The sequence below is a fragment of the Somniosus microcephalus genome, chromosome 29 (assembly GCF_052327205.1).
Source record: "Somniosus microcephalus isolate GS21.2 chromosome 29, FLI_Smic_1.0, whole genome shotgun sequence".
In the NCBI taxonomy this organism is placed as follows: Eukaryota; Metazoa; Chordata; class Chondrichthyes; order Squaliformes; family Somniosidae; genus Somniosus; species Somniosus microcephalus.
The window spans coordinates 38,326,221-38,349,393 of NC_141015.1; the positions used below are offsets into that span (position 1 = coordinate 38,326,221).

The 23,173-nt window shown below is 43.2% G+C and overlaps 1 protein-coding gene across 4 annotated transcripts in view; it reads left to right on the top strand.

Moving 5' to 3' along the window:
• Window positions 1–2,143: 2,143 nt before the first annotated feature.
• The window catches only part of micu1 (mitochondrial calcium uptake 1), a 106,812-nt gene continuing 85,782 nt past the window's right edge, over window positions 2,144–23,173 (top strand). For 2 of the 4 annotated variants that reach the window (XM_085970640.1, XM_085970643.1), the window contains exons 1-2: window positions 2,144–2,261; window positions 17,352–17,434. The gene's annotated coding sequence lies outside the window, so the exon portion shown is untranslated. Of the gene's footprint in view, window positions 2,262–6,312; window positions 6,405–17,351; window positions 17,435–23,173 lie in introns of all 4 variants that reach the window. The other 2 variants (XM_085970642.1, XM_085970644.1) reach the window with 2 other exon arrangements.

Below are 23,173 nucleotides of genomic sequence, written 5' to 3' on the forward strand. Positions count from 1 at the left end.
CCTTCTTGAATATATTTAATGAATTGGCCTCAACTGTCTTCTGTGGTAGAGAATTCCACAGGTTCACCACTCTCTGGCTGAAGAAATTCCTCCTCGTCTCTGTCCTAAATGGCCTACCCCTTATCCTTAGACTGTGACCCCTGGTTCTGGACTCCCCGACCATCAGGAACATCCTTCCTGCATCTAGTCTGTCCAGTCCTGTCAGAATTTTGTAAGTTTCAATGAGATCCCCTCTCATTCTTCTAAACTCCAGCGAGTACAAGCCCAATCGACCCAATCTCTCCTCATACGTCATCCCTGCCATCCCAGGTATCAGCCTGGTGAATCTTTGCTGAACTCCTTCCATGGCAAGAACATCCTTCCTCAGATAAGGCGACCAAAACTGCACACAATACTCAAGATGTGGTCTCACCAAGGCCCTGTACAACTGCAGCAAAACATCCTTGTTCCTGTACTCAAACCCTCTCGCTACGAAGGCCAACATACCATTTGCCTTCTTAACCGCCTGCTGCACCTGCATGCTTCCCTTCAGTGACTGGTGCACAAGGACACCCAGGTCTCATTGCAATTCTCCTTCTCCCAATCTATTGCCATTCAGATAATAATCTGCCTTCCTGTTTTTGCCACCAAAGTGGATAACCTCACATTTATCCACGTTATATTGCATCTGCCATGCTTCTGCCCAATCACCCAACCTGTCCAAATCATCCTGGAGTTTCTCGGCATCCTCCTCACAGCACACACGCCCACCCAGCTTTGGGCACTCCGCACCCGAAACATTAACTGGTCTGTTCTCTCTCCAGATGTTAAAGGACATGCTGTGTGTTTCTAGAAGTTTATGTTTTAAGAACATAAGAATTAGAAGCAGGAGTCGGCCATTCAGCCCCTCGAGCCTGCTCCGCCATTCAATAAAATCATGGCTGATCTTCGACCTCAACTCCACTTTCCCGTCCCATATCTCTGATTCCCTTAGAGTCCAAAAATCTATCGATCACCATCTTGAATATACTCAATGACTGAGCATCCACAGCCCCCTGGGGTAGAGGATTTCAAATTTGGATTTCCAGCATCTGCAGTATTTTGCTCTTTATCACGATAAATGCAAATTGTTTCTTTTGTCTCCCCATCAGAATATCTATCTTTCTTAAATTCCAGGTGGTTTCTCTCCACTACCCCATCCAGAAGTCTTTAATTTACCTTTCACTCCATTTGAACCCTGCCCATTTCTCCTACTGTAATTAGTTTAGTGTGTTCTGGATTTAACTCACCATTTACTATTTTATGTATCTATGTAAGGTCATCTCTTGGTTGTCTCTTTTTAATGTTGAGAAGCCCGAGTTTCTTTTGTCTTTCCTCTTCCCTACCATTGTTTAGCACAATGCATTAAAGCTCCAAAATTGTGCACCACCACACAGCATTCTGCAACAATTTGACACAACCATTAATTGTTTCTTCAAATAACCTCTCCCAAACAAGAAGGTCACATTAGTAAAACCAATGAATCCTGAAAGAACAATGAAAAAGAAAGACTTGCATTTATATAGCGCCTTTCAGGACCACCGGATGTCCCAAAGTGCTTTACAGCCAATGAAGTACTTTTGAAGTATAGACAATGTTGTAATGCAGGAAACGCGGCAGCCAATATACAGACAGCAAGCTCCCACAAACAGCAATGTGGTAATGACCAGATAATCTGTTTTAGTGATGTTGATTGTGGAATAAATATTGGCCCAGGATACCAGGGATAACTCCCCTGCTCTTCTTCGAAATAGTGCCATGGGATCTTTTACCACCTGAGAGAGCAGACAGGGCCTCGGTTTAACATCTCATCCAAAAGACGGCACCTCCGACAGTGCAGCACTCCCTCAGCACTGCGCTGGGACTGTCAGCCTAGATAGTGCTCAAGTCGCTGGAGTGGGACTTGAACCCAAAACCTCTGACTCAGAGGAGAAGATGCTACAATTCTATAATAACTTGAAATAATTTTTTTTTTAATGAACAACAGGTACATTTTCACACTTCGGAGGGTGAGGGCAGCAGTAAGTGAAGCGCCCCGGCCTCTGCCCACCTGGTATCAGTGCGCGATGCGGACAGAGCATGCGCATTGCAGCCCGCTATCCCGGTTGCGTGACGTTTACGCGATGACGTAGAGGGAGGGGGTGGAGTCAGGGCGTCGGCAACGCTGCGCGGAGTGGAGCGGGGCCCTGGTTACTGGCGTTGCCGAGAGGGACTGGCAATGGATCGCTGCCGCTGAGTCCGCGGTGAGTAAGGGCATGGTTCGCAGTGTGTTGTCGGTGTCGCAGCTTCCCCCGCTAGCCCCTTTTGGCCCTCGGGTGCCGGGCCAGGCCGGGCGCTGTGGGTCGCGGTGTTGTCAGCGAGGCCCGGGGGGCTGTTGCCAGGCGTTGGGCTCGCGGCCAGTGTGCAGCCCAGCTGACGTGCACAGCAAAGGGCGGGGTACCATGCACACTGCAGGGTGCTCCCCCTGACTGCACCTGCTAAATATTACTGGGGCTCATCGTGCAACACACTTTACAGACTTAAAAATACAGCCACAGGGATGGAGTGAACTTTAATGGGGTCATATGCCGCAGAAATGGTGCAAACTTTCAGGGGTCATATGCCACAGAAATGGTGCAAACTTTAATGGGTTCAATATAAAGCCATGGAGATGGTGCAAACTTTAATGGGTTCATAAGCTGCAGAAATGGTACAAACTTTCAAGGGTCATATGCCACAGAAATGGTGCAAACTTTAATGGGTTCAATATAAAGCCATGGAGATGGTGCAAACTTTAATGGGTTCATAAGCCATAGCGATGGAGCAAAGTTGAAAGGGTTCATAAGCCATAGAAATGTAACAAACCTTAAAGGGTTCATAAGCCATAGAGATGGAGCAAATTAAAAAGAAAGTAAAGACTTGCATTTATATAGCACCTTTCACGACCACAGGATGTAAGGCTAGTGTAAAGTGTTCCAGTGGAGCCTCCAATCTTCATTGTAATATCTGTAATGGATAATGGAAATTAGCAATGATTTTGTATCAGTGAGCCTGACTGAAAAGGAGTTAGATATATTTCTTAAGGATCAAGGGATATGGGGAGAAGGCAGGGACAGGGTACTGAGTTTGGACGATCAGCCATGATCTCATTGAATGGCGGAGCAGGCTCGAGGGGCCGAATGGCCTACTCCTGCTCCTATCTTCTGTTTCTGTTTCAAAGTGCTTTACAGCCAGTGAAACACTTTTTGAAGTGTAGTCACTGTTGTAATGTAGGAAACGCAGCGGCCAATTTGTGCACAGCAAGCTCCCACAAACAGCAATGTGATAATGACCAGACAATCTGTTTTAGTGATGTTGATTGAGGGATAATTATTGGTCAGGGCACCAGGGGTAATTCCCTGGCTCCTCTTTGAAATAGTGGCTGTGGGATCTTTTACGTTCACCTGAGGGGGCAGACGGGGCTTTGGTTTAATATCTCATCCTAACGACGGCACCTCTGACAGTGCAGCGCAGCCTCTGGAGTGGGACATGAACCCACAACCTTCTGATTCAGGTGAGAGTGCTGTGCACTGAGCCACAGCGGACACATAAAGGGTTCATAAGCCATAGAGATGGAGCAAACTTTAAAGTGTTCATAAGAAACCCATAGAGTGTGTGTACAGTATAAATTTAGCAGGATGGCAAACTGTAATTGTGAGGACAGACTTAAGGCACTGGAACTACGTCCACTGGAGTAGAGAAGGCCAAGGGGAAATTTAAGAGTTTTACAAGTATGAAGGGTTTTGCTAGTGAACAGGGAAAGGCTATTTCCTCTAGTTTGGACGCCAGTGATGCGAATTATCAATTTAAAATTACTCCTGAGAATGAAGGCAGGAGAATTATAGGGTTGTTGGAGCATGGAATGCTTTGTCACGGGGACTGGTTGAGACAGAGACTATTGCATATTTTGAAGGAATATTGAATAAATATTTGAAGCAGAGAAAAATATAGGATGATGGGGCAAGTGCACGAGAGTGGGATGTGTTCTGGATTGCTTTAGCTAAGAGCTGGTATAGCCATGATGGGCAGAACAGCCTCCTTCTGTGCTGTACAATGGAGAAGTCTCATAGCTTCGAGTTTCAGTAAATGGAGGCGTTTACAAATCGGTAGCTGAGGGTAAATTTATAGGATGAGGATTGATGCGCTGTGGTGGAGCCTGGTAAATTGTAAAAGAGTGGAATAGCTTTGTGTTTTCCTTGGGTGTTAATATTTTAAAATATACTGGTCGTCCTCTTGTATGTTGCCAATACAGTGGGTTGCTATGCACCAAGAAATATCCCTGTTTGGGTAAGTTAATTATCGGAGTAACTGATCAGAGAAGAGATCTGTGAAGCCCTTATATAATCATTGAGGGAAACTGGCTGGAAAATAGGAATGATGTGTGCTCCTTCGAGGAATTATGTCAGAGTGGGATGAAAAACTGAGTGGGATATCTCTGGTCTCAGATTTTGAAGCTCAATGAAAAGTGGTCACATTTACAGATGATAACCAAACAAGGAGGGGAAGTGAAATTGGAGGGGGCAACTCAAACTACTGAAGGATTTGGAGAAGATATCTAAGTGGCAGTACAATGGATGATGAAATGTGATACAAATACATGTAAAGTGCTGCACATGGGAAGAAAAGTTGACAACACGTGTACTCCATGAACAGTATCGAAATAGCTTCAGGATGAAGCTGGAAGAGACCCATGAGTTTTAGCAGACTCAATGCTACGCAAGCCCAGCCAATACAGAACAGCAATCAACAAAGCCAATCGAATGTTGAGCGACTGAACAAAACAGTAGAATACAAGTCAGAAGAGGTAACGATCTAGCAGACTGCATCTTCAATACTGCTTTGAGTTCTTCTTCGACAGCACCTCCCAAACCCGCGACCTCTACCACCTAGAAAGACAAGGGCAGCAGGCGCATGGGAACACCACCACCTCCAAGTTGCCTCCAAGTCACACGCCATCCTGACTTGGAAATATATCGGCTGTTCCTTCATCGTCGCTGGGTCAAAATCCTGGAACTCCCTCCCTAACAGCACTGTGGGAGCACCTTCACCACACGGGCTGCAGCGGTTCAAGAAGGCGGCTCACCACCACCTTCTCAAGGGCAACTAGGGATGGGCAATAAATGCTGGCTTTGCCAGCGACGCCCACATCCCGTGAATTAATTAAAAAAAAAAAAAAAAAAAGTTCTGCTCACTCAGAAGCGAGAGCCATTGAAATGTTTGAGGCAGTGCAGAGAAAAACCACAAGGCTAATATCCAGTGTCCGTGTCGGAGTTAGGAGAAAAGACCAACGCAACTTGGACTTTTCAGTCTGGGAGGTGATCTATTGGAGGTATATAAGTTTGTTAAGGGTAGTGAAGAATTTAAAACAAACTATTACTTTAAATTGAACTGTGGGAGTATAACTAAGGGACACTGGTTCGAACTAGAGAACGGTACTTGTCAGACAGATATCAGGAATTCCTTCTTCATGCGAAGAGTAATCAACATGTGAAATAATTAAGAGTAGCGGAGAAAGACTCTGGAATCATTTAAGAAGCACTTGGATGTTATAATGGAAGGGGGACTGTTGGAATCTCCCTGGATGGATGAATCCAATGGGCCGAGTGGCCATCCTTTCCATCCATCATTATCTTGTGATCTTTAGAGCAAGTGATTTTGTGTGGTGCCCCATCCCATAACAAATCTGGTAAATTTCTACGGTTACCTCAGTGGAGTGCTGTTTGATGCTGTGTACAGCACATTTACATCTCAAGTTCTGGAGCTCGTGTAAATGTCAGTTTCTGTCTAGATTTCAGCCTGAACAAATTGTCCTGCTGATCACGTTGCTATTGTATATTAAATATCAAGTCGCTATATTTTGTACAATAATATTTTTTATAAATGAATGGTATTTTGGGCTGTTGGTTTGTTTGCTTGGCTGATCACTTCAGATGAGTGGTATTTGGATGGATGGTGAATCAGTGTAAACTATTTATAGTGGTTACGCATTATCATTGCCCCCTATCTTGTCTAATCTATTTTTTTGGGTGGGTGTTGCTCGTGTTTTTAATTTGTAAATAAATGTTGCCAGTGGGCGTTGCAGTAGACATGCTTAAAAAGGATGAAAATTGTTTAAAGTTGGACAGTTTGTCCAGAAAACGAAGCATTGCTGCAGGGTTGGTGTAATGCAACTAGTTCATTTAGTAACTGCTGTATTATACATTATATTTAAAAGTTGAGTTGGCTAGATTGGTTTCTGCACTTATTCATTTTTTCCTTTTGCTTGTCTGAATCTAGTGTTGGACGACTGAAAATCTGATGAAGGAGTTTGTGAAATCCCAGCTATATAAGGGTCCTTTTACCTTGAAAGGAGGCAACTGAGAGAGAACGTAAGAAATGTATAACATATTAAACAGAATAGGAAAGGTAAATCTGGAGCATTGTTTTGCTAAACTGTGACTGCAGGACAATGGAATGTTGGTGTAAGCTGGTGAAAGCCAGTTCTGGACTAATGTCAGGAAACACTACTTCACACTTCTAGTTAGGGTAGTGAAGGCTGAAATTGTGGAATCATTTGGGAGACACTTGGGACCCATTCTTCTGTTGCCTTTTAGTATATTATGTACCTCTAAGGTCCCCTCTCATTTGCCTCCTCCTAAGGCTAAAAGAGGACTATAATGGCGAGCATTTTCAGATGTCCAATGCTAGATTCAGGTAATCAAAAATCTAGAGACATCCATATTTATCTTGTGAATTTACTTGTTGTTGAAGTACATAGGAAGCAGTTGAATGTTGTTAAACCTGCTCAGAAAACAAACACGGACGTCTCCCACCTTACACTATGCCCTGGGAGGAAAATGTTTCAAGTGAAACGTTAATCTTCCAATTCTGGTTGATTAACTTTTACATCTCACATCATTTAATTTTTTTTGAAGAAAATGAGTTGCTGCTAAACTTGTTAACTTGTGTTAAATTAGTCTTGATAAAACTATTGTGCCATCTGGATCTGTTTCCACATTCCATCTGGTGTGGGTCAATCACATCTATTATGATTCGGGCACTCTCCAGACAATCTTTCTCGTGCCTTGTGTAACCAACTGCTTCGACAGGCAGGCAAGCAAGCCTGTGGTTCCTATGAAATGAAACATGCAAAGTAATCTGGAAGGTGGTGTGCTTAGGGTGAGCAATACACCCTTTATGCTGCTGATAAGCTCACAGGAAACAGTAACTGCAAATCACTCCCAACCATGGATAAATCGAATTCTGCCAAACAGTATTTCACGTGCTATAAACTAGGAATCAGTTTTATTATTGAGTAATGTTTAAACAGAAGAAAGAACAAACGCAACAGATTTCGCGAGATGTAAGTGATAGAATACTTAATTTCATATCGGTACTTCCATCAAAGTTTCTGAAATCCAATATTAGAATTGCCTGGATGAGTGCAGCTCCAACAACACTCAAGAAGCTCAACACCATCCAGGACAAAGCAGCCCGCTTGATTGGCACCCCATCCACCACCTTAAACATTCAGTCCCTTCACCACCGGCGTACCGTGGCTGCAGTGTGTACCATCTACAAGATGCACTGCAGCAACTTGCCAAGGCTTCTTCGGCAGCACCAACTAAACCCGTGACCTCTTCCACCTCGAAGGACAAGGGCAGCAGGCACATGGGAACACCACCACCTCCAAGTTCCCCTCCAAGTCACACACCATCCCGACTTAGAAGTATATCGGCCGATCCTTCATCGTCGCTGGGTCAAAATCCTGCAACTCTCCCCCCCCCCCCCCCCCCGCTAACTGCACTGTGGGAGCACCTTCACCACACAGACTGCAGCGGTTCAAGAAGGAGGCTCACCACCACCTTCTCGAGGGCAATTAGGGATGGGCAATAAATGCTGGCCATCCCAGAGATGCCCACATCCCATGAACGAATATTAAAAAAAAAAAAAAAATCGGAAGGTAGACAAACTGGCTTCAGAAGCAATCTGCCCAACAGTTTTAAATAACATTGAGCCATAGCCCAATTTTTAAGTTGCTGGAATGCTGTAATGAAGTTTAATTTGGAACAGGTCTCTGACCTGCCACATCTTTTTCCCAGGGTCACTCATGCCTGCTCGGTGTTTCTAGTAAATATTTGCAGGTATATTCTTTGCGGAGTTGAGCTTGGCCAAGAATCAGATTGCTTGCAGGGGTGGGAGGTCTGGGTTTGCCTTCGTACTTAAAATAATACTGGATATTCCAAGCAGTATCTTCTGGGATTTCTGGTGCAATTCTGCTCGGTAGGGACCTCAGTTGGCTCAGTGTGACTGAGCAAGCACAGCAAACGAATCACATATCTGAATGCTGATCCTGCATTTTTAAAATGACTGGAGTACCCGTGTGGCTGTGAAGCAGATCCATTATATAGAGCAACTTCTCAGTCTCCTGGGGAATAAAGTGCTGTCTAAGATCAAACAATGTCTAAAGTCAAGTTGTGATTTATCTGTGTGTGCTAATGGGAGAGAGATGTGTGGCTTATTGATGAGCTCGTGTTCGAGCTGGTCTCCTGTTAAGAGCATTAAAACAGAACATTCTGCAAAAAGCATGGTAGTTCTGCTAGCATCTGAAGAGAAAAGACTGGTTATCATTCATTCTGATGGATTCATGTCTGAAACATTAACCTGTCAAATCTCTTCACAGAATCTGATAGGTGTGCTATGTATTTCCAGCACTTTGTTTTTATTTCAGATTGTCATTTTTTTTAAATTTCAGAGTCATTTTTTTTCTCCTTTCTTAGCTGTCTGGTTAAATGGGACTCATCAGGCAGTAATTTGACAACTGCATTAACAAGCAAGGTGAGGAGTTTCCTGTAATGGAGACAATGCAATGTCTGGTATTTATAAATTTGAGTGAAAAGAAAGACTTGCATTTCTATAGCACCTTTCACGACCACTGGACGTCCCAAAGTGTTTTACAGCCAATGAAGTACTTTTTGAAGCGTCTTCTCCTTCTTGGGCAGTCCCTGGGAACCGAGGATGACTTGCTTCCACACTGAAAATGAGTTCTCAGGTGACTGATGAGTCCAATGTGGGACCTACAGTCTCTGTCACAGGTGGGGCAGACGGTGGTTGAAGGGGCGGGTGGGTGGGGTGCTTGGGTTGACGTGCGCTGCCTGCGCTTGGCTTCCGCTTGCTCCCGGCGAAGAGACTTGAGGTGTTCGGCGCCTTCCCGGATGCTTCTCCTCCACTTTGTGCGGTCTTGGGCCAGGGATTCCCAGGTGTCGGTGGGGATGTTACACTTTTTCAAGGAGACTTTGAGGGTGTCCTTGAAGCGTTTCCTCTGCCCACCTGGGGCTCTCTTGCCGTGCCAGAGCTCAGAGTAGAGCGCTTGTTTTGGGAGTCTCGTATCGGGCATGCGAACAATGTGACCCGTCCATCGGAGCTGATCGAGCGTGGTCAAAGCTTTGATGCTGGGGATGTTGGCCTGAGCCTATCCTTTTTGAAGTGTAGTCACTGTTGTAATGTAGGAAACATGGCAGCCAATTTGTGCACAGCAAGTTCCCACAAACAGCAACGTGATCATGACCAGATTTTCGGACTCAAGTCTCTGGAGTGGGACTTGAACCCACAACCTTCTGACTCAGGCGAGGGTGCTACCAACTGAACCACAGCTGACACTAAATGTAACTTTATGCATTAGGACACAAAGACAAATTAGATGTTTAGCTTTACAAAGTAAGACTACTTCTCAGCAATGGAAAGGATTATTACACTTGGCTTTAGTTTCCAAACCTCATCTATAATGGCTAACAGTATGTGGGACGCTAAGGCTGTGAGGGAAGAAACCTGTTATTGCTCCTTTTTCAAAAAGGGGTTCACCTGATATACTGGTGTGGAAAGCATTGCACACTTACTTCCCCAAATAATCAACCATCTTCAACCCTTTCTATTCAGGTGCCTGAATGGAAAACAGACAGATATTCCTTTCCATTCCTGCATTTATAAAAAAAAAAAAAAAAAAATTAAAAAAAATTCTAACTTGAAAAGATCAATTTGTCTGTTTGCCATGACGTAGTAAAAGTTCGTCTTGCATATTTTTTCTTGGAATTTGCTAAATTCAGAGAAGTGTGGGTGAAGGTGCAACTTGCGCACCTTAAACGTTTGTAAACCTTGATGAGGCATTCAGCAAAAAAAATGTTCCTGTTCTGCCCTTGGCTCAGGGTACCATTTCTCGAATACTAATGAACTATCTGGCCAGCATAAGATGGAAGCAGACGGAATTGTTGCGGTGTTTTCAGCAGCCATATTTTAAACCAACAAAAAATGCTTACTACAGAAAACTTTTTTATACGGGACCGGCGTGGTGCCGGTTTATCAAAAAGTCCGGATTACAGAGAGGTATAGTAAAAGGTACGAGAGCCCTGTACACGGCCGCAGATCCAGGCGTCCCTGTTGCATAGCAACAGGTGCAGGAACCCCTGTTACACGGCCACAAATCCAGGAACGGCCACTAATATGAAGTAAAACTTACCTGAACCTACTCCTGAATTTTGCCGGTTAAGAGATTTCCGGTTATTTAGGTGCCGGTAAATCGAGAGTTTCCTGTACATTGTTCAAGCAAACTGCTGAAAAGATGGCAGCACTCTGTGGTCTGTTTGGGTGCTTTTCAATAACTAAACTGGTTCTACGTTATTGCCAACCCTCCTTAACTCAACGATGACAATGAATGCTCACTTGCCAACAAAAATAGGTCATTGGCAACTAACATCTGTTGTCCGTAAATGCCAGACTTTGGGTATTCAAGGACCTCACCTGCAAAGCAAAGTGTGGTAGCGCTATACTCCCAAACACATTGAAATTATTTTAGTTTGACCTGTATGGAATCTTGCAGCGCAGAAGGAGGCCATTCAGCCCGTCGTGCCTGAGCTAGCTCTTTGAAAGAGCAGTCGTGCTTAGTCCCACTTCCCCGCCTTTTGTCCGTAACCTTTTAAGTTGTTCATCCTCCAGTACCTGTCCAACTCCATTTTAAAAATTATTTATGGAATCGGCTTCCACCACTTTTTCAGGTGAAGTGTTCCAGATCCCGACCACACTCGAGTGTAAAAATTTCTCCTCTTCTCCCCTCTGGATCTTTTCCCACTGATTTTGAATCTATGACCTCTGGCTATTGACCCACTCGCCAGAGGGAATATTTTTTCCCTATTTACTTTCGCAAACCGCTTGTCATCTTGAAAACCTCTATTAGGTCACCTCTTAACCTTCTCTGTTCCGAGGAGAACAGTCCCAACTTTTCCAACCTCCTCTTATTGTGTTGCAAATTATAGAAGTGTGGCGGAACCACCAGAGGATTACGGACAATTGTATATAATTCCTTTTACAGCAATGTAGTACAGCTGGGGGCTGCACCTTTAATGTATCTGTTAACTGTGCTAGGGCTTCTTTCCTGTACTCCGCGTGATGACGTCATGCCGTCCGTCACGTGATCTCTCAACGGCGGGAAGAACGCCATGACGTCAGAGCTCGGAACCTTCTAGCAGTTGAGCTCGGAACCTGGTAGCAGTTGAGCTCGGAACCCTCTAGCAGTTTCCAGAGAGGCTTTCAAGCAGACCAAACCTATTTGCATTGTATCCTACAGTTTCCTGTGCAGCTTCGTTTGTTCATTAAATTTTATTGTTTTTGATTTTGAGTCAATCTCAATTTTTCGGCTAGGAACCCCAGTTCCTACAGAAGTATCAGTACAAGCCAGTCCTTTTGAAAGCCATAAAAATTGTCAAAAAGGATTGCTCCTTTTTTTTATATAACCAAAATGAAAACCATTTGGCACACTAGACACTGACACCTCTTGGAATTGCAGTTTAGAGAGATAACTATTCATATCTTTTAGTATACCATCTGCTCCAGCAGGTTCTTGATTTATAGGAGAGATGCCGAGTAATTATCCTTTTCATTGGTTGCTAATTTGCAGAAAAATTGCTTTTTCCCTGACAAAAGTGCTGCCATTTCCTAATAAGCTGGAACATTTTCAGTTCAGCGTCACAAAATTTTCCCCCTCTAGAAAAAGAGAACCGAATTATCTGGAAAAAGTTGTTGTTAAGGAGACCAGAACATGTGACAGTTAACCATGCACATAAGTCTTGCGTTGCAATTACCCTTCAACTGTGGTGTAAAGGCTCAAGACTGATAGTTTAAACGAGAGAGTAATGAACCGGGCTGACAACGCTGCCCTTGACTTCATACACGAGGGAAATGTTTGAGCAGTCCAACCCAATTACTTTGTGGGGTGCCTGAGATTCATGATCTATCTGGATGTGCCCCACTCCTTGAACCAAAATATTTTTCAAATACCCAGTCCTGTTGTTTGCCCACTTTCTTCCCTGCCACTAATTCTGTGTGTCAATAGTGGTTGTCCACTGCAAGTCCTGATCTCCGCTTCACTGCGTTAAAGCTGCTGTAGAAATTCGAGTTGTCGCAGTTACAAAAGATGGCCGTACAAAAGGGATTCCTAGTTTTTGGTAGCGGTAAGGCGGTCAATGTGGTTAGGTCAAAAGGTAGTGAAGGGGAGATTAGAAACAATGTGCAGTGGGCATTAGCAGGGAACAAACAGCGTTTGCTGTCATTACCTCTCTCAAACTGACCGCAGCATGTAGCGCATGTGCTCAGTCGTTCACTGCTCCGACACTGGCTGGACTGTGGCCACCCCCACCCCAACCCCCGCCATACCTGGTAATCCGTGTAATCGGGGAAACTGACGAAAACTTGTGCTTTTCCGCGCTAATAGCGCTGTTAAATACCCCATTAAATGTTAAACCTTGTTGGGATAGGTATAACTGGGATTTTAACAGCGCATTGACTGCTAACCATATGTTCTGGCCCCGAAAAACACTTTTTTTATATTTGTGGAATGTCAAATTTATTCATTATGATAATTACAATTTAATAAAAAAAGTTTAAAAAAAATTAATTTGTATATATTTTAGCTTCTACCGTATCCCCATGTGAAAGTCCCAATCTTTATTTTGCTCTCAACATTTTTAAAAAGTCTGGATAAAAGCAGCTTCTCATTTCCTGCTTTGCTGTTTGTGAGAATTCTTTAGCTTATTGATGTCATAGCAGCTCTTTGCTGGGAATCCCCATGACACAGCGCTTAAATTAATTGAACGCCGAAAAGGGCAAACTTCTTGCCCCAGATCTTCGGGTCAGCGGCGAGCGCCCTTGCTTTGCTGCTGACCACAAATTACGGGCCAACATATCAGGGCTGCATCAGAACTTGAGAGATCAAGCATCAGTCTTAGCTGCAATAGATAACTAGCCTGTATTCTCCAGTACTTAAAATACTGAGTGAAGTGCTTTTTTTCAGGCCATTGTGAAAGTTCCAAGTGTTTTGGTTGCAGCATTATAATCATTGCACTGGATTTCCTCCCTCCCTTTTGTTGATTATGCCTCAACTGAGGTTAAACCTCTAATCTTAGGTGGTGAAATCCTGGCAGTGAAAACACTTTAATCGACTGTTTCACCCATCCGTCTATAAAATTTTAATGTGTATGACTTTCAGAATTCCATTTAGCTTGTGACGTGATTGTGTTCAGAGTCCTCTTGGATTTGGCAGTTTATATCTGTCCCACATCTGGCTTTGTTTACTTGTTAGGAATTCAATAATTGCTATTTTATAATTATATTCGGCATGCTGAGAGTTGGTATTAGCAGTCAGAAACTATAATGGAAGGGGGAGAAAAGGTTTTGTAACAGGACCATCTATATAAAGGGTATAAATTAATTACTGTAAAATCCAGTGTCACTATAGCACTGCTATAAAGACACTTGAGATATTACACTGGTCTGAAAGACACCACTTCACTCGCAGTTGGATTTAAAAGTGACTTATGGATCATATTTTTTGCTTTATGTATCGTGGGGCAGTAAAGGTGTGAATGACTTAAGGAAGTGGGGGACGTGTATACAAAACCAAGCAACAACAAAAGTGGGGTATTGTATTGAGTATAATGGACCTGAAGCAGAACATGAGCATGTTCATAGAGACTAAACATTAAAAGTAAAGACCCAGGCCGCCTTTGATGACTCGAAGCTTATCCAATGAGTAGCTGAGAAATGAAGATGAGGAAGGTCCTGGGTTTGTTCCGCATTCTCTGCTGAGCTAGCTGATCTTACCTGGAGCAGCAATAGTGGTGCTATAGTTGGCTCAGTGCCCTTGGGTTGGCGAGGGGAAAATTGGCCAGGGTTTCTGCTCTTGCTCACTATCCATTGACCCCTTTCTAAAAGTTCAAATGTGTGGATGTCCTGTGAGAACACGATCGGGTTTGGTCCTGATGGTCCCTTGTAGTTGAATAGCCTGTCAACACTCGCTATTGCTTCACACATGAATAATGGTCAATTGGTCAAGTAACTGAAGAGTGGCCTTTGTCCATGAAACTGTATTACAAGAAGGAGTGGACATCTTTGAGGAGGGGGAAAATTGGCTCCCTTAATGGGCTTCTGGACAGAAACATTGCCTGGTGTAGCAATAAATCATGCATGGGAGGAAGCCCTATGTTTCAATTCCTGGTATTTTTCTGGATGTTGTGCACTGAGTTGGGTCAGCAGTTGGAGTACAAAAATATAATATTGAATAGTCAACATGGATTTCAAAAGGGAAAGTCTTGCTTGACCAACCTTATTGAATTCTTTGAAGATGTAACAGAGGGAGTCCACAATGGTAATGCAGTAGATGTAATTTATCTGGATTTTCAAAAGGCCTTCGATAAGGCACCCCATAAGGGAAGGGTGAAGAAAGCGAGGGGGGTCAAAAGACCACCTTTGAGATTGGTGAGGGGAAGCGTTGGAAGAAAGTGCAATGGCTGAACTCGTCAGTATTGCAATGGAAGAAGCAGTGCTATCCCCATCTATTAATAAAGATGTGAATGGATAAGAGAAATTAGCAGAACTGGAAATTAACAAATATCTGAAAACTGAGCAATTGAAATTTCATGATGTGACTAGCCTCAGAGAATACATGGACGAGTGTTTAAAGAATTGACAGGACTTGGAAGAAGCTCTAACAAAACTTCTCTCGAGAAAACTTCAGAAACTGGAAAATAGTTAATGTGAGTCCAACCTTTAAAATTGAAATGTGAACTTGTATTTTATAGCTTGATGTCGATAGGATAACACAGTTCTGTTGAAGCGTGAATTCAGGATTATCTGGGGAGCTTAAACTAATAAACGAGAATCCGAATCGATCCATGCAAATTTGATGATCCTGAGATAGTGGTTGAAAGATTAGAAGGGAATTGACGTATTTACTTAATGAAAAAATTCCAGCAAAGGTGACGGCCATGAAATCAATGTTCTTTAGTATTGAAAGACCCAAATGGTGGGCCAAGGCTTGGCACAGGACACCACCAAGGTTGAGAATAGTACAAGATGATGCAAATTGAGAGATTGTAGATTAGGTGATATCAGGCTTGGGTTTCCAAGTTTTTTACCCTTGGGTGTCTAAATAATGGCCTGTGGTCCCTGGCAATCCAGCCTTGCAAGTCCTGGGAATGTACTTCCATTTGCTTCCTGGTTTGTCCTGTTTGAATTTTCTGGGCCTGATGGTGAGGAAAAGGCTGTTTTTGAACCATTTTGCCTCACTGCTAACTCTGAACACAAAGATGTGTAATTATCAGTACTTTTGGATACGTCCAATTAGTGGAAGCATTGATTTAAACTTTACATTTGGCCTGTGGGTCTCTGATACACACCTTAGCAGTCCACTTGGGCATAAAGCTTGAACACACGTAATGGGGATTGTAGGAAGTGGTAAATTGGCTTGATGATTTAAATTGAGCTCAGTCATGAATGACAACAGAGTGGTAGCAGTGACTGGTTTAAGGACTCGGTCTTGGAACTTTGGCCAATTGCTCAGTCTAATTAGACTCCTCGGTTGCTTTACTGGTAGCTAATGTGTCTCATTTCCCACCCAATTTAGGAACAAGGCAGCACCATATTGCCCACAGGCAGATGGGTGGCAGATGGCTTTCAGTATTTGCTGTTGCCTAATTGAGAAATAAAAAAAATACCTGAGCATGATTTCTATTTTGAGGTTAAAATGACAGCTTACAGAGTTATCCGAGCCCCCTTTGAAATTATTGTTGTAATCATTGCTATGAGGCAGCATGGACTTGGTACTCTTCTGACTGTCTACCCCTCCGTTCTTTGTCGATGGCAAAACTTTCAGCTACCATGCCCCTGCACTGTGGAATTCCCTCCATAAAGCCTCTTTCCTTGCCACCTCTCTCCCCACCATCAAAAGCTTCGACAAAGCCGATCTCGTCGCCAAGCCTTTAGCCATTATCTGTAACTTTCACTCATACTTCTTTCTGTCTTCTCCGTTATCCTGCGAAGTGCCTTGGATGTTTCCAAGAAGAGCGCCGTGTAAGTTGTAACGGTTGAGCAGAATGGGAGTTTTTCTGTGTTTCACTGAAAGGGGAAAAATTGAAACCGAACTCGATTTCCATGTGTCTCGGCAAACAGCACCATGTTGTCACAATTTAGTAACAGAAGGATGCGCCGATACAATGAATGCTACTCTGAGGAATTGCAAAGTGGAGAATATCCATTTTGTAACCTGTTAATGTGCAAAAGAAACAATTAAAATTAATTTATGTTATGAACAAGTATTAGAAGACTGCACTTGTTTTGCCATTTATGGTTTTTAATGAGTACATTATTGCAGCTTTAAATCTCTGCTTTTTAAATAAAATTGCCTGAAAATTGATTTACCTGCCGACATCAATGTCGTGTCTTGTGCCAGTCACATTTCATATACCAAGTATGTTGCACCTGATGGACTCATATTTCATTCATTAAAGTGCAACAAACCACATCTGGGAGGGAATGTGCCAAAAGCTGGCAAAGCAGGTACGTGCATTTCAAATGAAAAATGACTAAGGACGTACGGAAAACGAGCAATCAACAGTCAACAAACAGCTGCCAATTAAAAAGATGTTCCAATTTTTATTGAAAATCCTTTTGGCGACTCGCGTTTTCTCCACTGTTCAGTACTCGTGGTGACATTTGGTCTTTGCACCAGACCATTACAGGCTGGAAAGCACCCCACAGGATTTTGTTTTATTCTCCTCTTCCCCAACACTTAAAATGTGGCTTGTGGATTCCCACTATCAATGCTTCCAAATGCCACAGTCTGATCAGCCCAGTCTTTTTTTAAAATCATTTTGTTATGCCATTAACAAACTGTCAAACGTTCTGAAGAGCCTGGCGTGAAATGATTTATTTTCAAACATATTAGCTGACTTGCTGTATACTTCCAATATTTTCTGTTTTCTGTTAAAATTCAGTCTATTTTCTGTTTACAGATTGTGATCTGAATGGTGGCGGCATCATTTCAAGTGTAACCAGAAGCTTGACATCCACTAGGAAGCATAAGGTAGTGCCCGAGGTACGTGCCATGCATTTTACTGTATATTCAGTCAACCTATGTCAGTGCAAGCACGGAATTCCATTGTGTCACCTAGTGGAGGCTGGTATGGTGGACAAATTCAGGAGTGAACTGGCAAGTTTTTTGGCAAAAGGAGTGATTGAGCGGGGTAGGAGATATAGTACAATGTGATTTTCAAATTTTGGGACTGGCCATATGGAGCAGCCATTCTTTTGTTGCTCACTGTTGAATACATAAGAACATAAGATTTGGGAGCAGGAGAAGGCTATACGGCCCCTCGAGCCTGCTCTGCCGTTCAATAAGATCATGGCTGATCTTCGACCTCAACTCCACATGTCCGCTTGATCTCCATATCCCTTGATTCCCTTAGAGTCCAAGAATCTATCAATCTCTGTCTTGAATCTGCTCAGCAACTCAGCATCCACAGCCCACTAGGGTAGAGAATTCAAAAGATTCACAACCCTCTGAGTGAAGAAATTCCTCATCTCAGTCATAAAAGGCCGACCCCTTATCCTGAGACTGTGCCCCCCTAGTTCTAGACTCTCCAGCCAGGGGAAACAACCTGTCAGCATCTACCCTGTCAATCCCCCTCAGAATCTTATATGTTTCAATGAGATCACATCTCATTCTTCTAAACTCCAGAGAGTATAGACCCATTCTACTCAATGCACCAGGTGGCACGTCAATTGATTCAAGTAATACATGAGATACTAGTTTGGTGTACAACTTTATTAGTCCCAAGTCCACTTGAACTTAACCAAACGTTATATTCACAGCTGGTTATTAATACTATGACACCTATTTTGTTACAAGCCCTTAAGTAAGTACATACCCATGACTTGGAGCACCTTGACTGGGTCCTGTCCTTCCGGTGATCGATAACTAATGTTCTCTCTCCTTTATATAATCATTCTTGTTTCTAACTTTTTCAATCAACAGTGGCACGCACTACGTAGGAGTAGAACCATAGCTGCTGCGGAGGCCCCACTCTTAGTCTGCAACCGTGAGAAAGTAGATACAAGTCCAATCCTTTCTTTGTTTAGCATTTCTATTGCTCCTCTGCTTCTACTTTCTTAACCTTATCTTCCTGTTTTGGCTGGTTTGCTCAAGAACAAGTTTTTCAGTGGCTTTATGTTAGCAAAAGTCTGTTAGTACATGTAGACAGTTATGTAGCCTAACTCTGTCTAACTTTGCTTTACCCATGGTGGCTGTGTTATCTATTTTGTCATTGTTTAATGCTAAACTCTATATAGAAGTGCATTGATTCTCCAACACTTGTTTATGCAGAATTGCTCATCCAGCCATTCCAGTAACAATATCATCAGTCCCCTGGTAAATGTTGCCCAGAGACAGTGTCATATTTTAGGAGTCCAACTTAAATATTAATTAGGATTCAATCGTAATTGTAATCCTCTGAACGAGCTGAGGGAATGTCAAGCAATCTGCACCCAAGCTTCTGCAAAATGCTGGTCAGTAGATTGTGACTAATGTTGAAGGTAGCTTGAGTTTGTTCCTTCACAGATCAGAACTGAGATGGAGAACTCACAGCAGGGGTTTTTTTTTAGTGCAGAATAATTCCCTAGTTTTCTCTCCTGTTAACCGTGTGATGTGATTCTACAATGATGACATGACGATCACATCTCTCATCATAACTTGTACTGTTCTTTTTGTCTTAGTCTGTAATCTCAAGGTTCCTTTGTACCCTCCTGTAAGGCAGTAAAAATTTAGTTTCTTTCAATTCCTGAAAGATACAATTACTTCTTGGCTCTTGCAAATCTAATTAACAGCCCCTTTTTCTTCCTTTTCTATCAAGCTTCTTGGTCTCACGATCTCCTCTGACCTTAATTGGAATTTCCACATCTCCTTTGCTAAAGTTGCCTTCAAGAAACTTAATTTCCTTATTCATACCAGACACCATTTCTAACCTCAAAGACTCTTAACTCTCAAGGCTAAATCCATCTAATAATACTCAGATGCTGCTTTGTTGCCAAGAGAGACCCTTAGTAACACTCTCACACTGCTGGACAGTACACAAGAAGAAAGCACATCACATGATCACACAATGCCTCTGACCTCTCTCTGCCACTCTGGTTCAGACTTTTATATGTCTCACTATTTTATTGATATTATTACTAGTGTCAGTGATCCTACAAACTTTTGTCTTATTCCTTCTAAGCTCCTTTGGTGCAAATGCATTTACCCAAGTTGGAATAGAGACTCATCACGTTGTCTTCTACTTTCAGCTAGGTCTTTGAGGGGATGAAAATTACAACTTCCTCCCTCCCTCCCTCCCTCCCTCCCTCATCCTTGCTCCTGCAATTTTAAAACCCACACTCAGCAACAGCTTACGACGACTTCCTGATTTACCTCGTATCTTTTTGTTTGTTCAACTTCAGTGACCTGGACTTACGGGCCTTTTACCCATCACCTTGGTTGGTAGTTTTGCACAATGAGAAGATAATATTGTGGAATTTAAAGAAATGGCGCCAATGTTATCCTAGGCTCAGTATTGCTAAACTAAGAATTCTACAATATTACATCGTAGCTTTGCAATACCAGCACTGAGGTGATCTCGTAGTTGTACAATGCCTGCATTCAAAATTGCTTTTTCCATGCATATATTATCCTTCTCCTTAAGTTGAGCAACAGTACTTCTATTCAAAAACACCAGGAAATTACTTCCACTAGATTTAGAGTTCATTATAACCAGCAGCCTTTCACTAAAGAATGTCCTTTTTCAGTGTGTGAGATTTAGATCACAGTTCTCACACAGATTACCCAAAGGGTCTTGGGAGTTGTAAGAGCTACAGTTTAAAGCATCATCAGATATTACCACATGCGATTGAAATAGATACAGTAGACATACAACTCGTGACACAGAAGGGCGATCTACGGCCCTGGAATGGACCAAAACAACCGGATGGATGGTGAGGCAGTACGGTGGTCTCTGATCGGGTGGATTCCTGCAGTCTGCTGCAACGGTCACTTCTGTTGGGACATCCCTCGAGCTGTTGGAGGTGTTCGGCCGTCAGCCACCTCGGAGGCTAAACTTGACCAAGGTGTTAGGCCGTAGCCACCTCGGGCAAGCCTTCGCCCCTAACTGCCTGATTTCCCCTCTCACCTATATGGTTATTTCAGTGGGCTAGTGATTACCTGGTGTCAATCATTTGTTCCCCATCCTATTGTCCAATTGTGAAGCAGGAGGGCACCCCTCGCAGTCCCTTTCTGCATGGCTGACGAGGCCTCCCTCTTACTTTTCTGAGGAATGTTTTGTTTCTTTAAGGACATTTTATGACTTTTCGGCTCCATTTTGTCTATTATCCCACCACCGTGTTTAGCATTTTACGATTCCCTTATCGCTTCTATTTGTCATTTGGTGCTTGTTATTCGATCTCGCTGGCATTTCTGCCATCTGTTCCCGGCTGCATGTTGTCAGTCTCTGTTCTACGAATTAAAACCTCACCTTTGAATCTAACCGCTATCAATTACAAGTGTTTGAGATGTTGTGAAGACCCGTGCACAACATTGAACAAAAACTGACTCCAGACATTTAAAACAGGGCTGTGTTTGGAGCTCTCTCAGACAGCATGACTGAGGTTGGGAACTCAAGTCTGGAGAATTGCAGGCAAAATGCTACCTTGTACCACTCTCTCCTAACGCTTTGCAATGCCAGTGCACTATGGTCACCTTTCCTGCAGATATTAATGGAAATGGAATTTGAGAAGAATAGCATACATAGAAAATGTCTGAATTTGCAGTATTGTTTGAATAAACACCAACCTTGTCCGAATACATGTCTAAACATTGTATGTCTTTTTAGGTTAGCATGCACTGTAAATGCAACATATTTGGGAAAAATTGAAGCCTATCCACCTCCTGTATGCACAAATAATCCTTAGTTAATCTTTGTAAATCCGATTATTGTCAGTAGATAGGGAGATCTGAATTCCTCTGAATAAAATGCAATATTTAGTTCACATAATTTAGGACCTGCTGTGTTTTCTGCCATGTGTTTTGTTTGCATCATTAAGTCCCAATTAGCTTTTTTGTTTAACTTGCTTTCTCTGAGTGGTGCCATACATTCTCCTGTTTAATAATGTACCGAATTAAAGCTGTTCTTTTTAATAAAAAAATAAATAAATTCTGAAACTTGCACTTGACATTTTGAGCAATTTTTGGCCACATGCTGCAGTAATTCAGTTCCTCGTGCTGTTAAATACTGTGGTGAGTCCTTTTTGTTACTGATCTTGGTATGAAACCCTTATTGAGGCCATAAATGTGGTACTGTCGTGTACATCAGCAACTTTATTTTATCTAGCACCTTTTAATCTAGTAAAATGTGCCACGGTGCTTTGTAGTTGGGGGTCAGACCGAAGCAGGAACCAAAGGGAACATAAATAAGAGCAGGAGTCGGCCACACGGCCCCTCGAGCCTGCTCCGCCACACGGCCCCTCGAGCGTGCTCCGCCACACGGCCCCTCGAGCCTGCTCCGCCATTCAATAAGATCATGGCTGATCATCGATCTCAACTCCACTTTCCCGCCCATCTCCATATCCCTTGATTCCCCTCGAGTCCAAAAATCTATCGATCTCAGCCTTGAATATACTCAAAGACTCAGCATTCACAGCCCTCTGGGGCAGAGAATTCCAAAGATTCACAACCCTCTAAGTGAAGAAATTCTTCCTCATCTCAGCCCTAAATGGCCTAGCCCTTATCCTGAGAACCCCCTAGTTCTTGACACTCCAGCCAGGGGAAACAACCTCTCGGCCTCTACCCTGTCAATCCCCTTCAGAATCTTGTATGTTTCAATGAGATCACCTCTCATTCTTCTAAACTCCTGAGCGTATAGGCCCATTCTACACAATCTCTCCTCATAGGACAGCCCTCTCATCCCAGGAATCAATCTAGTGAACCTTTGTTGCACCGCCTCCAAGGCAAGTATATCCTTCCTTAGATAAGGAGACCAAAACTGTGCACAGTACTCCAGGTGTGGCCTCACCAAGGCCCTGTACAAGTGTAGCAAGACTTCCTTATTCTTGTACTCCAACATAAGAACATAGGAAGGAGGTCAAAGAGGTAGGTTGGAAGGAGGCCTTTGCAGGTGGAGAGAGAGATAGATAGCAAGGCGGGGAAGAGATCCAGAGTTATATGGTTTTCTGCTCAGAGAGTCGCTCGTTGTAGTGAGGTGGAAGTTAGGTGCATCCCTCAGGGAGGTAAATTGGAGGGTAGGATGCTCTTGTGCGCACGAGGACATCTCATTGCAGCATTGGGTGTTGGATTGGCCCAAGCCTGGGAGAAAATGACTTTTTTGTGCTCTCACAGCAGTGGCACAGGAACCTTAAAGCCACTTTTGTATTGCACCAATGCTATGGTAATGCTACTAGCACCCGACACATGGGTCCCATGCAGCTCATGGCAACAGAGATAAACGTGCCTGATTGGCTGGGACAGGCAGTTGGGAAGATGTGTGGGGCTCCTCAGTCATTGGCCTTAACACATTCTGCAAGTTAATTTGGTGATGGTGGTGAAACATGAGCAAATCCTGTGTGTCAGGAGGCAAATGGATCACTGCAGTATAAATGTACCTGCAGGATTTGTGTTTTTGACCTCGCTCTCAGCTCATAAAATGCCTTCCTTGACTTGTCTCGGTAAATACAGCAGTTTTGTCATTTCCAACTTCCCAGTGAGAGAAGCTGACAGTTACTGTGAAATAACATTGGCTATACTTTACTTCAGTAT